Here is a 12,847-nt window from a genome sequence, read left to right on the forward strand (position 1 = left end):
ATGATGTTTTTGCTAACATCTTTTTTTTAAAGGCATTTTCCATATAAAAATTATTAGATGGAAAATTGTCAACCAGTTCTTATTGCCACTTTACCGACAAGTCAAGATATTAAAAAAGAAACATGCCTTTGATCACTAGAAATCTAATTTAGCTACTCCAGGTATCCCATGATGAACAAATGGAAAGCAACACCGAGAAACCCATGAAGAGATGAAACCCCCAGAAACAGAAGAATCCCCCCGCTCTGAACCCCTTTCAACTCAGTTTGGCAAAGAAAGTGGAGTGATTTAAAAAGAGTGGAAGATGGAGAAAAAGAAGCATTCATCAAAAATTGACATCACCACTATGCCAATCCTGATTAATCTTTCTAAATTAGGTGCTTGTTCAAGTCAAGCAGAACTGAGTTCTGACAACCACGAATGAAAGTTTCATATATATGACAGAACTCTAACCAATCTTCCAAAACTTCTTACTTATATAACTTCAAAACAGCACAACACCACACTAATAGATTTTAAGGCCAGAAGGGACCATTATGATAATCTAGTCTGAACTCCTACATGACACAGACTAGAGAACCTCATCCAAAAATTCCAGCATGAGACCTATAACTTACATTCACTCTATACCATGATTGGTTATCATGCAGTTCCCAACCTCACTGTACTACTTATACCATGCAGCTCCAAAGCCTACTCATTCCTAATCTCCTGTTCCCAGATCCTCATCATATGCAAAGCAGTCATGAACTCTGCACTCCTTGGGCTCTGGAGTCCTTGACTTGAATTCTCTTTCCAATAACACCCCACTGAATTCTGAATAGAACACATGGTTCAAGTGTCTCATTCTCCCTGCAAATTCTCATTCTCCTCACCTTCAATTTCCATGAAGCACACACCTGTTTGGTGCATGATGGGTCTTTCCTTTTAAAATTAGTTCATTGGACTTTATCCACTTGGCACTTGCACTCCAAGTAAAGCACAAGTGTAGACACACAAGAGAACAAATGAAGATGAGAGACTGATGTTTGTACCTCAACCTTCAGATGTATAAAATACATAGCTAAGAGCTGTACCGTGAATATGGATACAGACCCCAGAGCAGAATTCAGCCAATATGACAGATATTGCTATATGTTCACCTTATTACAGAGACAGCCATTGAAATTGTAAGCCTCTGTTTGCAACAGTGCCCCATATATTTAGCCTTTCACCAGCAGTCCATATTTCCTAGACGCATGGGAATTAGACACCCCCACTACTGCATTTTTCAGTGAGTCACTCCCACTAAACAGTAAGCATCATTAAACCGACTTTCAAAGTATTCTCCAACTCCTCAAAAGAACCTGGCATATCAAATAGACTTTCTTCAAAAGAACTCCCTTAGGCAGTACTCAGAATTTTCCCTCATGACAGCTATTGCTGAAAACAGTGGCTGCTTTACCTCTCCCACTATTATCTTAGAGCAAGGGAAAGTAAAAGCTGTGAATCAGTCAGCTACCAGGAATCCAGGGATAATGAAACAAGGAATAATTAGGCTGCCAGAAGTACTGTTTGGTACATACAAATCACAAGTAATTTTTGAACACTGGTTCCCTTAGCCCCATAAAAACACCACTCTTCCCCAGTGAAATTAGTCCAGCATTGCAGCATGGAGACAATGGAATGGGTTCTCATAACAATTAAATTCTACCCATGTTTCTGTTTTGACTGGGGAACAGCGAGGTTTCTGATGGAAGAGTGAAGTTGCTTACACAGGTTTTCACAGTGCTGTCTATTTGAGTGACAGACATATGTGCTAGAGCAGTGTTAAGTGCTGTCATGTTGGTTTATGAAGCAGTTGCTTGGGAAAGATTTCGTTTTAATGCTTTATAAATGAGATGAAACTAGAAATGAGCAGGGCAATTAGAAAGCAAACATTGTTTTCCTTCCAATTCCAGTCCTGTATTAAACCTCAGCAGGATTGTCATGCAAGTTGAAGTGTAACGAAGATGTTCACGATGAGGCTGTAGTTACCTTTGGGAAGAAATGGGGCCCTTTTACAGGTTCGTATTTGCTTATTAGAGATGACTATAAAACCCACCCACCTCCACATCTTGCCACTTGAAGTGTGACCACCCAATATAGTGCGTTATTTGACCCAGTGGTGCAAGCCCTACAGGTGATGCAGGTAATATGATCTATGAAATGAGAGCACATCTGGAATTTCAATAAAGATAATATGCTGGAAGATAGCTAAAGACATTTACATTAACTGGTCTTATAAGGGTCGTGTGTTTGTCACCTCTTTGCTAATGGAGAGACTGTTGACAGCTGTCACCAAATCCAGAAAACAGTCTCTGCACATTTTAAAGCTTTCAGAAGGGCTATGCAGGAACAAAACCAATTATGATGCATCACTTCAGGAGCCTCCTTTCCTTTCCATAAATGCTCCCAGGGCAGATCAGGTAGAGATCTCTTCAGTTCAAAGGAGATTTTTTGCTAAAAGCCATTAACCTTTGCACTGGAGCTCTTCCTGTGAAATCCCAGAAGCCGAGGTGCCATCAGTCTGAATTCAAGGAATAGTATAAACCACGTGATAACAATAATATCTTATATTGAGGACCTGATCCAAAGCCCTGTGAAGTAAATAAACTCCCATTGGCTTCAGTCAGCTTTGGAGAAGGTCCCTATATACTGGGAATGCCCAATTGATTTATGGGATGTTCACCTAGTACTGTCACAGCTGCAGGGCTAGTTGCATCTTTGAGACGCGCCCCTCTGCAGAGTCTCCTAGTGCACCCCTCTGGGTTAGCCTGTCATCATTCCCTGGCAAAGCAATGGAAAAGCAGAAATGGGATTCAACTGACAAAGGATTAAAGGATAGGACTATATCATTAATGCCACTCAACATGGTTTTATCAAAAATAGGTCTTGTCAAGCAAATTTGATTTCATCCTTTGATGAGATTACAAATCGGGTTGATAAAGGTAACTGCATGGATATATTATACTTAAACTTTTGTCAGGTGCCACACAACCTTCTGATTAAAAATGAGCACTATAGTATATCAATAAAACACATTAAATGGATTAAGAATTGGCCAACTGATAGATCTCAGAAAGGAGTTGACAATGGGGGATCGTCACTGAATGGGGGGGGGGGTATTTCTAGAGGGGTTCCGCAGAGATCATTACTAGGCCTGATGTTATTGAACCTTTTCATCGATGACTTGGAAGTAAATATAAAACGGCTGCTGCTAACATTTGCAGATGACACAAAGATTGGCAGAGTGGTAAATAATGATGAAGGGCAGTAATATAAAATGACCTGGATCACACGATACACCGGCCCATTCAAACAAAATGCATTTTAATACAGCCAACGTTATTCATCTAGGAGCAAGGAATGCAGGCCATACCTACAGAACGGGGGGCTATCTCCTGAAAAGACGTGATTCTGAAAAGGATCTAGGGGTGATATTGAACAAGGAGCTAAATATGTGCTCCCAATGCGATGCTGGGCAAAAAATGCTAATGTGATCCTGGGATGAATAAACATAGGAGAAATGAGTATGAGTTGGTCATTTACCTCTGTATACAGCACTGGTGAGACCCGTACTGTAATACTATGTCCAGTTCTGGAGTCCACATTTAAGAAGGATGTTGAAATATTACAGAGAGTACAGTAAGGCATCACAAAGATGATTAAAGGGCTGGAGAAAATGCCATACAGCGAGAGACTTGGGGAGCTCTCTCCATCTAGCTAATCTAAAAGATGTTGAGAGGTGACTTGACAACAATGTACAAGTACCTTAGGGTGGAGAAAAATACCGTGTACTAAAAGGCTCTTTAATCTAGCAGTGAAAGGCATAATGAGAACCAATGGCTGCAAACTAAAGGCAGACAAATTCAAAACAGAAATTCTGCACAAATTTTGAGCTGTGACAGTGATTAGCCACTGGAATAACTACCAAGGGAAGAGGTGGATTCTCCATCTCTTATCAACACTGGATACCTTTCTGGTACAATGCTTTAGTTAAACCCAAGTTATTGAGCTCAATACAGGGAAAACTGGGTGAAATGTTATGTCCTCTGGTATACAGGAGGTCAGATGAGATCTAATGGTCCCTTCTGGCTTTAAACTCTATGAAAATCATTTGAAGAATTTATACAGCCGGTATCTGTTGTCTTTCACCATCATGCTGTGTGCTATAACAAGTCCAAGAGAATATCAATCTCCAGATACTTCAAAAGTATTTTTTTCTGAAATTTCTTCATATGAAAAGGGAGTCTTTAACAAGCACGTTACTTCAGTACTACCATGCCATGCAGCTCCAGGAACAAAGTGTTCAGCCAATTAAAACAGCCATTTCAATATCAAAAAGTGTAATTCTTCATCTTTTACTTATCCGGTATACCCTATGTACATAGGCTCTTCCACAACCTCCTCCTCTCAGAGACACTATGTTTTTCAGTAAAAGGTTTCCTCAGTGCTTGGCTGCTATAATAAACTTGTTTCTTCTCCTTTTCTGCTGTGAAATGTTAACTGCTCTCAGATCTTTGCTTTTTGACTGAGTGGCAGGGCAAAAGTCCGGGAAGACAAGAATCCTTCCTCCTTCGTAGGCTATTCCAAACTCGGTCTTGGTCTCCTTCGTGGACTATAATGGGCTCCTCTGAATTCTTTCTTTCAATTTGCTTCCCTTAAAAGGGAGCCAAGACAGTTACTTTTCTCCACTCACAGCAAATCTGCTTTTCTATTAGTGTTAAGGGACTGGAGAAACTGCTTTTTCCATACAGATCTGGATTGTCTCTACCTTTTATTTTTCCAGGACTTTCTTTCACTTTTATATGATTATTAAATCACCAGGCATGCCCTCTATGCAATTTCAAAGAAGGTCTGTGGGGTTTTCTTGCTGCACGCTGTCCCCTGTCTGCAACCGCGTGTGCTGTGATATGACATTGTGTTGCTGAATTCGCGGCCCTGTTTGACCTCAGATTTTTATGGTCCTTATTAAACACGGTTCGTCTTTTAGAGGCGTGATCCTTTGAAATACACAGTGTATGTCAAGCCAACTAGATGGAATAACATCAGGTTGTGCATGAGCTAATTTTGTCTGCTGCTACCAAAAGAGGACATATTTAGCAGTTTCCTTGAATAGAAACCTACAGTGATAGAAGGAGAATCTGCTTCTGTAAGACTGAAAATTAAATTCTATAGTGCTGCCATCCAAATAATGAGGTCAGGGAAAGGGATAAGTGGGATGACTGTAGGGTATAAATGCCAGCAGGACAACATATTCTTGGAGACTGTTTTTTTTATTGAACTACATTAGAGGAGAAAAATACATTTCAGAGGTCCGGCATTTCAGCCCATCTTTGAAATGCATTTTTCCTGTTAAGGTATGTGTTGTGTGAGCCCATTCAGGGCATGTCTTCACTACCCGCCGATCCTGCGGGTAGCAATCGGTCTATCGGGGATCGACTTACCGCGTCTAGTGAAGACGCGGTAAAATCGATCCCTGATCGCTCTGCCGTCGACTCCGGAAATCCACCTCGGCAAGAGGCGGCAGCGGAATCGGCGGCAGCGCGGCAGCGGTCGACTTTCCCGCGTCCTCACCGCCAGGTAAGCCGACCTAAAATACGCAACTTCAGCTACGGTATTCACGTAGCTGAAGTTGCGTATCTTAGGTCGGACCCCGGCTGTAGTGTAGACCCAGCCTCAGAAGATGTATTAGGATTAGATGCATTGCACTGTACCATAGAGGAGATGAACAACAGATGGAAGGTTGTCCGGTTTTTGATTGGGTACTGCCAAGCAGGTATGAAATAATGAGGTTGGGCTATAATTCTAGGACTGTTTCAGGAATTGAGGACAATCCGTTTGGATCAAAGGGTCCACTGCTAGAAACTAACTGACACCACAACCTGATCCTCAGCTACAGCTGAGGAGCACACAGCCTAACTTTGCAAGAGGTGGGCCAATGTGGCTTTAAGTCATCTTTGTCCTTCCTTGAACCTGGACTGGCTATGTGCCCACACAAGTGGCCAGCACCAGTTTTAGCATCCTTAGAGCTGTTCTACATTATGCCAGCTTCCAATAGTCCCTATGGACTACGATGGCAGCTGGAGATCACTGGGTTGCAGGGAAGATCTAGCCACACTCCTTTTCCCTCAGCCACATCCCCTATGTGAGCCACGGGAGGGGAGGTGGCATATGTTCTGCTACACAAACCACTTGTGGCGCTTCCCAGGGGTACCAGGGCTGTGAGTCACCTTCCTACCACCTGCCCTTAGCATGAGAAAGGCTTGTCTGTGACAGCCAGGGATCAGCTTCCGATTAAGCAGGATAGTTAAGCATGTGTCTAACTTTACACATGCAATAGAGCCATCAAAGTCAATGGGAGGCCTCATGTGCTTATGGGTGGACTTAAGTTCTTTTCTAAACCAAGGCCTAAGAGGCTCCTAATCCTTTTGTAATGGTGGGCACTCACTCCTGGAACACCCCCTGGTGGCCTAGTGTGGAACTGTGGTTACATCCCTCCCTCGGTTTCCCTTAGTGGGTTTTCAGTAAGTTTAATGAGGCTTGTACACAAGTGAACAATGCCCCTTCAGGGGTCTAGTTTATTTAATCAACCGCCAAATGTTTGTGTAAACAAAGCTTCTCCTTCTGCTGTAAATCAGCAGGCTGTTCCATTGCCTGGGAGCTCTGCAGTCTCTCCCTTGCTGAATCAGGGGGTCATGCAGGCCTCCCTGCCTGGAGAGCTTCGTAGTCTCTCTCCTCTGCAGTTTCCTCTCTTGCTGAGCACTCATAACCCTTTATAAGGCCAGGGGTTCCTTATAAAAATTAATTGCCATCCAGCTACTGATCCAATTAATCATCCCCAGGTGGATGTGGTTGGCTGTTTCTCTTTAGCAGAGACTAGCACAGGGAGGCTGGGTGCCTGACCCCTCAGAGAGCCCCATGCACCTTCCCTCTGCATAGGAAATCATCGTGTTATCTATTCCCGAGATGACAGCTACCAACCAAAACAATCTCAATACAATCACTGTCTCCTCTTCCACACGCTAATGCCAACAATAAAGCTCTATAGCCACTGATGCAGCAATCAGTGTACTCTGTTCGATTGCGCCTCCCAACTAGAAAAAAAAAAAGTGGAAGTATCTTTTTCAATATTCATCTTTATTATATTTTAATAAATAGAAATCAGTGATGCAGTCAAGCAACTGAAAATCTCCTAAGCAATAATGCAATTCATTATATATATATATATATGATTGGCATCCAGACGTGATGGGCAATAAAGAAAAAAGGGGAATTAAAAGAATATGTCTAATGTATTTGTATATCGGTAACGTAGGCATAAGCTTGCATTAAGTTTCTTTCCACAGGAGCTGTAATGTAAAATCAATACAAGAGATTAAAAAGAGTGTTTTGAGCCAAATTACAGTGAAGCTATTTTATAGACTGTCAATAATATAGGCTGCTGTAGAGGCTTATTGCTTGAGTCATTCAGATTATACAGGGGCTATAAGCACCTGGCCAGAGTGAAACATGGGACTATGGAGGTGCAGGGCTGCTAACGCTGTTGCATCACCACTGGTAGCGCAGTCTGGGCTTACACTGGGGGACCCTGTGAAACTAGACACTGCAGGAAGTACCATCCAGTGGGGCCTGCGTGGTGGCCCCCCGGAGCCCACTGATTGCCCCTCCCCCCCGTATATAAACCATGAAGCTATTAAAGGGAGCTGTCTGAGCAATGATGAAGACTGCTTGCTTGCTTCTGCAGATCACTTCTTACTGTGAACCTTTGATTCCAGCTCCTGACCCCAGTTTGTCCCTGACTGCTACTGGCCTCCAGCCTGCAGCTCAGTGCCTGACCCTGACGTCCTGGTATCCTGACCTGGCTTGAACCTGATTCCACCACACATCTCCCTGACTGCAATTTGGTACCTAACCAGTGCATGCCGGCCACCCGCAGCCCTCCTGCGGCTTGTCACCTTTCTGAAAATCAGAATGGAATAGTTCTGGCTTCTAATACCCTGCTCATCTGAATCTCACAGCTGAATGTTCTTTGACAAATGAATGAAGCATCATTGAGAACCATATCAAAGGTAATTTGGGTATTGGCTAAAACTTGTTTTAACTTTGTGGAACCAGACAGTGAGCCTGCAAAGCATAACTGCCAAATCTGCAGAAACAAGCAATTAAAAGGAAGGTGCATTTCCCCCCCACTACAGCTACCATTTGCAGATGGCCCATGCCAACTCTCATTGATAACTATACAAAGACTCCCATTGAGTTTAATGGAGTTTGGCTCGAGTCCATAAAGAGTACCAACCACCATGAGAAGGCACTAGGATTTTTTAATAGATAAGTTACAGATCAGATTTGTGTCTTTTGCTCTCTACTTAAGAAAAATTATAAGAAACCCAGCAGCCCAGCTGGGTTCCAGACAACCACATTTACTGACCATACACAAACATATACGGCCTAGCTATCTACATCCTGCTGCTCTGGGTAATTGCAGGAGGTCCTTGATGCATGGAACATGGTGACCACCGCTGGAGGATTCACCAGTTATTTAACCTGATAGTATCTTCTCCCTGTACATTATAATATTTGAGAGTTAATTCTAAGGTAAAAAGCAGCAAGAAAAGTGTGTATGGTGGGGGGGGATATTTGGACTTTCTTTATACACCATCAAGAAAGAAAGAGCCAAACCAATTGTTTTAAACCCCTTGCAGGCACCTTTAAGAGATGTGAAAGTTGTCCTAGAACAGGGATCGGCAACGTTTGGCACGCGGCTCGCCAGGATAAGCATCCTGGTGGGCCGGCCAGTTTATTTACCTGCTGACGTGGCGGGTTCGGCCGATCGCGGCCCCCACTCGCCGTGGTTCGCCATCCCGGGCCAATGGGGGTGGCGGGAAGCCACGGCCAGCACATCCCTCGCCCGCGCCGCTTCCCGCCGCCCCCATTGGCCCGGGATGGCGAACCGCAGCCAATGGGGGCCGCGATGGCTGAACCTGCTGCATCAGCAGGTAAATAAACTGGCCCAGCCCGCCAGGGTGCTTACCCTGGCGAGCCGCGTGCCAAACGTTGCCAACCCCTGTCCTAGAACAAGGAGGAGACATGATTACATAAAGAGGACAGGGATCAAATGTTCTCATTAATCAGTCAGTACCGAACAAGAAATAATGGACTTAAGCTTCAGACTAGAACGTTTGTATATTAGGAAAATCTTTTGATCTAGAAGAACAGCTCAGCAATATAAGAAGTTGCGGCAAGGAGGAGTGGAATTGGCCATCACTGGAGCTACCCCGAGTAATACTTGACACTGATCTATCAGGAATAATTCGATCATTCTTGCCATGAATCAAGGGGGTGAGTTGACAGGAACATGGTCTCCTGCAACATACAGTGTTACGAAGTGTCCACATGACTTTTTCAAATGATTTTAACAGCGTTTTTACATAAGTGGCGTACATTTCTTTGTTTGTGTGTGGGCCATCTGTGTATGCAAAACCCACATTTGTGCATCAAAACAGGCATGGTGGTAGGATGGTTTTATGGTGAAAGCAGATGAGGTGGGAAATCGGGAAACCTGGAATGTGTTCCTGCTTCGGCTACAGACTTCCTGTATAGCTTTAAGGGAGTCATTAGGGCCTAGATCCTCAAAGGTAATTATGATTTCAACAGAGCTTAGGTGCCTAAATACCTTTGAGGATCTGTTCTGAGGCGCCTAATACTCAAAACCCAGCCTTTACTCTGCCTGAGCATACAACTGGCATTAGCATGGGAGTCAAGAGACCCAGTCCCAATCTTGGTTCTTCCAGTGACCTGTTGGGCGGCCTTGGGCATATCCCTTTGCCTCTCTGGGGATAATGATACTTACTTCCTTTGTAAAGAGCTTTGTGATCTTACAGATGAAGAGTGATATATAAAAGATATTTTATCAACAACAATAATAATGAATACCCATCACCATATCTTCTACAACTGAAAATTCCATCATCCTTATGTGCAGATGTTAGAAGCTTTCATCTGCACTTGCTCCTCAATTATCTCATAACTCACAGGGATTTGTGAGGCTAAACTCATTACTCTTATTCAAATAGTACCTTGCATTTATATTACACCTTCTATCATAAAATTATTAAATTTGTTAGTCAAAAGTGCACTAATCTAGCTGGCACTTAAAAGCCTTTTTGCTTGTTGCAAATAAGGATTCTGCCTAGGGTCACAAGAAATGTTGAGTGCAAAATTAGAAATCTGCTGCCTGAAATTTTGACCCAATATGTCCATTCTACACTGGAACTTAATTATAAAACCCCCAGCTAGAATTCCCCTTTAAATTGGTAAATATTCCTGGATTCCCAAATTAGATTGAGAAAATTAAAGTCAAGTTTATTCAGAATATGTAATATTAAAGACAGAGCAGAGGAGAATGCAACATGCTATGTACATGGCATGTCAATATTTGCACCGCACAATTCTTTCTTTGCCGATTAGAATCTGTGAACACGGTAGGTAACTTGGGTTGAATCACCACCAGAGCATCTCTCTTTCTGGGAGGAGTGCAGTATTTTAATTAGCTACCCAATTAGTAGCCAAGGTGTGATCTCTGATTACTCATCTAGTATTCAGCAAGTGTAGTTCCACTACAAACTTTTAATCAGGGATGAGTCTCTCCAGGAGCTGAAGGTCTCCTGAATCTCTTGAACTAATTATGAGGTCTGAAAACTAGTGGAGTTTCCAAACCATTCCCCCTGACCCCTGAAATTTAGCTTCCTTTCTTCCCCACAAGATGATTCCATTGTTTCTTCCCTAAAAGCTAGCTAGCTCAGCTAAAACTATGCTCTGTATTAAATTTCCCTCTAGCTGGAAAAAATGTTAAGCAACAACAAGTGATGCCCCATAAATGCTGCTACAATTATATTTGCACATAATAGTTATTTTTGCTTTACACTTTTTTCTCCCTTCCTTGTGTGTCCCACCAACCCTTCACAATCTCTCTGTAGTTGTTGATATCCCTCTGACGGCACTCTATTCCATTTGATGCCAATGGGACTTAAGCACAGGTTTAAAGGTTTAATATAACCCTTTTATTTAAAGGGATGCATGTAAGCACTATTGAATTCCAAAGGGACTGGAGCACATGCTTAAAAGTTAAGCATAGGCTGAAGTGATTTGCTGGATTGGGGGCTAGAGAAATTCAGTGACTTGCCCAAGGTGAAAGTCTGCGGCAGTCACTCATTCAAGTCTTTCCCATATCATTCAAGAATGGGAAAGAACCCAAGCCCTCCCCCTCTGCTCCAGGTTCTGGCTCAGGGACCCTCTAGCCAGCGGTCAAGGTCTGTTCTCTTCTAGGCCTTACTGCCTTTCCCTGAGCCCCATCCTACCCTCCTGGCACCTCCCCTCTCTGCGTTTTCACAGACACACCTCCCTTCTCTCAGGGAGTGACTACAGACTTTCCTAGCAGCCCCTTTCTGCTGCCAATTTCCTGCCTTTATAGTCCCATCCTGGCTCCTTCCTCCTCAGCTGGGCTCCCTCATTCAATCCGGGGATTGCTTAGCCACCTGATTGTCTCTGCTGTGGCCTGTTGGGTTAACTAGCCCCCTTCTCAGTCTTCATTCACCCTTTCAGGGCAAGTGTGGGCTAAACACCCCCCACAGTGTCCAACAAAATCACTCAGAGGTTTTTGGAATTTACCATAAATCCTGCTTTGGGTTGTATTGTCCATGAGCACTTATAATAATATATGGAGATATACCTATCTCAGAGAACTGGAAGGGATCTTGAAAGGTCATCGAGTCCAGCCCCCTGCCTTCACTAGCAGGACCAAGTATTGATTTTGCCCCAGATCCCTAAATGGCCCCCTCAAGGATTGAACTCACAACCCTGGGTTTAGCAGGCCAATGCTCAAACCACTGAGCTATCCCTCCCCCCAAGGATATATAAAGATGTATAATCAAGGATCTAATTGCCCACTACCATGTGGAATGCTCCATTTCCAAAGCTATTAGGGGATCCATAGCTGGACCATAAGACCCAATGTTTAATTATTGTATTTTTTGTGTCTATTTTGTCTGGATACCCAGCAAATTAATTAACTGAACAAATAATAAGAAGTACAGTATGCACACAGGAGGACATTTGCCATTATTAATACAAACGTGCCCAATATATTGTATATAGATAAGAGAGCTTCTTAGCAAAATAATTGTCACACCAAGTTCTATTTCTACATTTAATGTATCTCATTAAAATATAATTAGAGATTTTTAAAAAAGCTGTGGCATTCATACAGCAGTGAAAGTGATAGCCCTCAGCAGCTATATAGCCACTTAATAAAAATGGTATTAACTGTTTATATTGCTCAGCTGGTATGTAAATCAACTCTGTCAACCTTGGACATTTCAAGTGAGCTAAAATTAGATAAACTTAAGAGATCTATTTTGAATTGGAGGTGGAGGGAGGCATTAGAAATATGTTCAGTGATCCAAAGCCATTAAATTAGCCAGCTAGTATCAATTCAAGGAAGTTATAGACGTCGAACAGTATTCTTATATTTCCCATTAAGTAATTACTGTGTTTTACTTTTCAGAAAGACCCACTGAAACTCAGAGAAGAGCCTTTTTATCACCAAACTGCATCTAAAGTGCTTTGTGCAAATAAGCACGGTAAAAAGCAGCTTCCTTTGGTTTATGCAAATACAAGCTGCTGATTCCCCAACCAGACTCATCTTCTGTAAAATTAGGTCATTCTCTCAATCAGATGAAGAAAGCCACAACGACCGTCAGTTTTCAGAACAAATGACATTTCTCTCAAATAGGTTTCATTAGCCCTTCCATTGCCGTGAGACATT

This window comes from Terrapene carolina, unplaced genomic scaffold, assembly GCF_002925995.2.
Source record: "Terrapene carolina triunguis isolate 2854851 unplaced genomic scaffold, T_m_triunguis-2.0 Scaffold33911, whole genome shotgun sequence".
NCBI lineage: Eukaryota > Metazoa > Chordata > Testudines > Emydidae > Terrapene > Terrapene triunguis.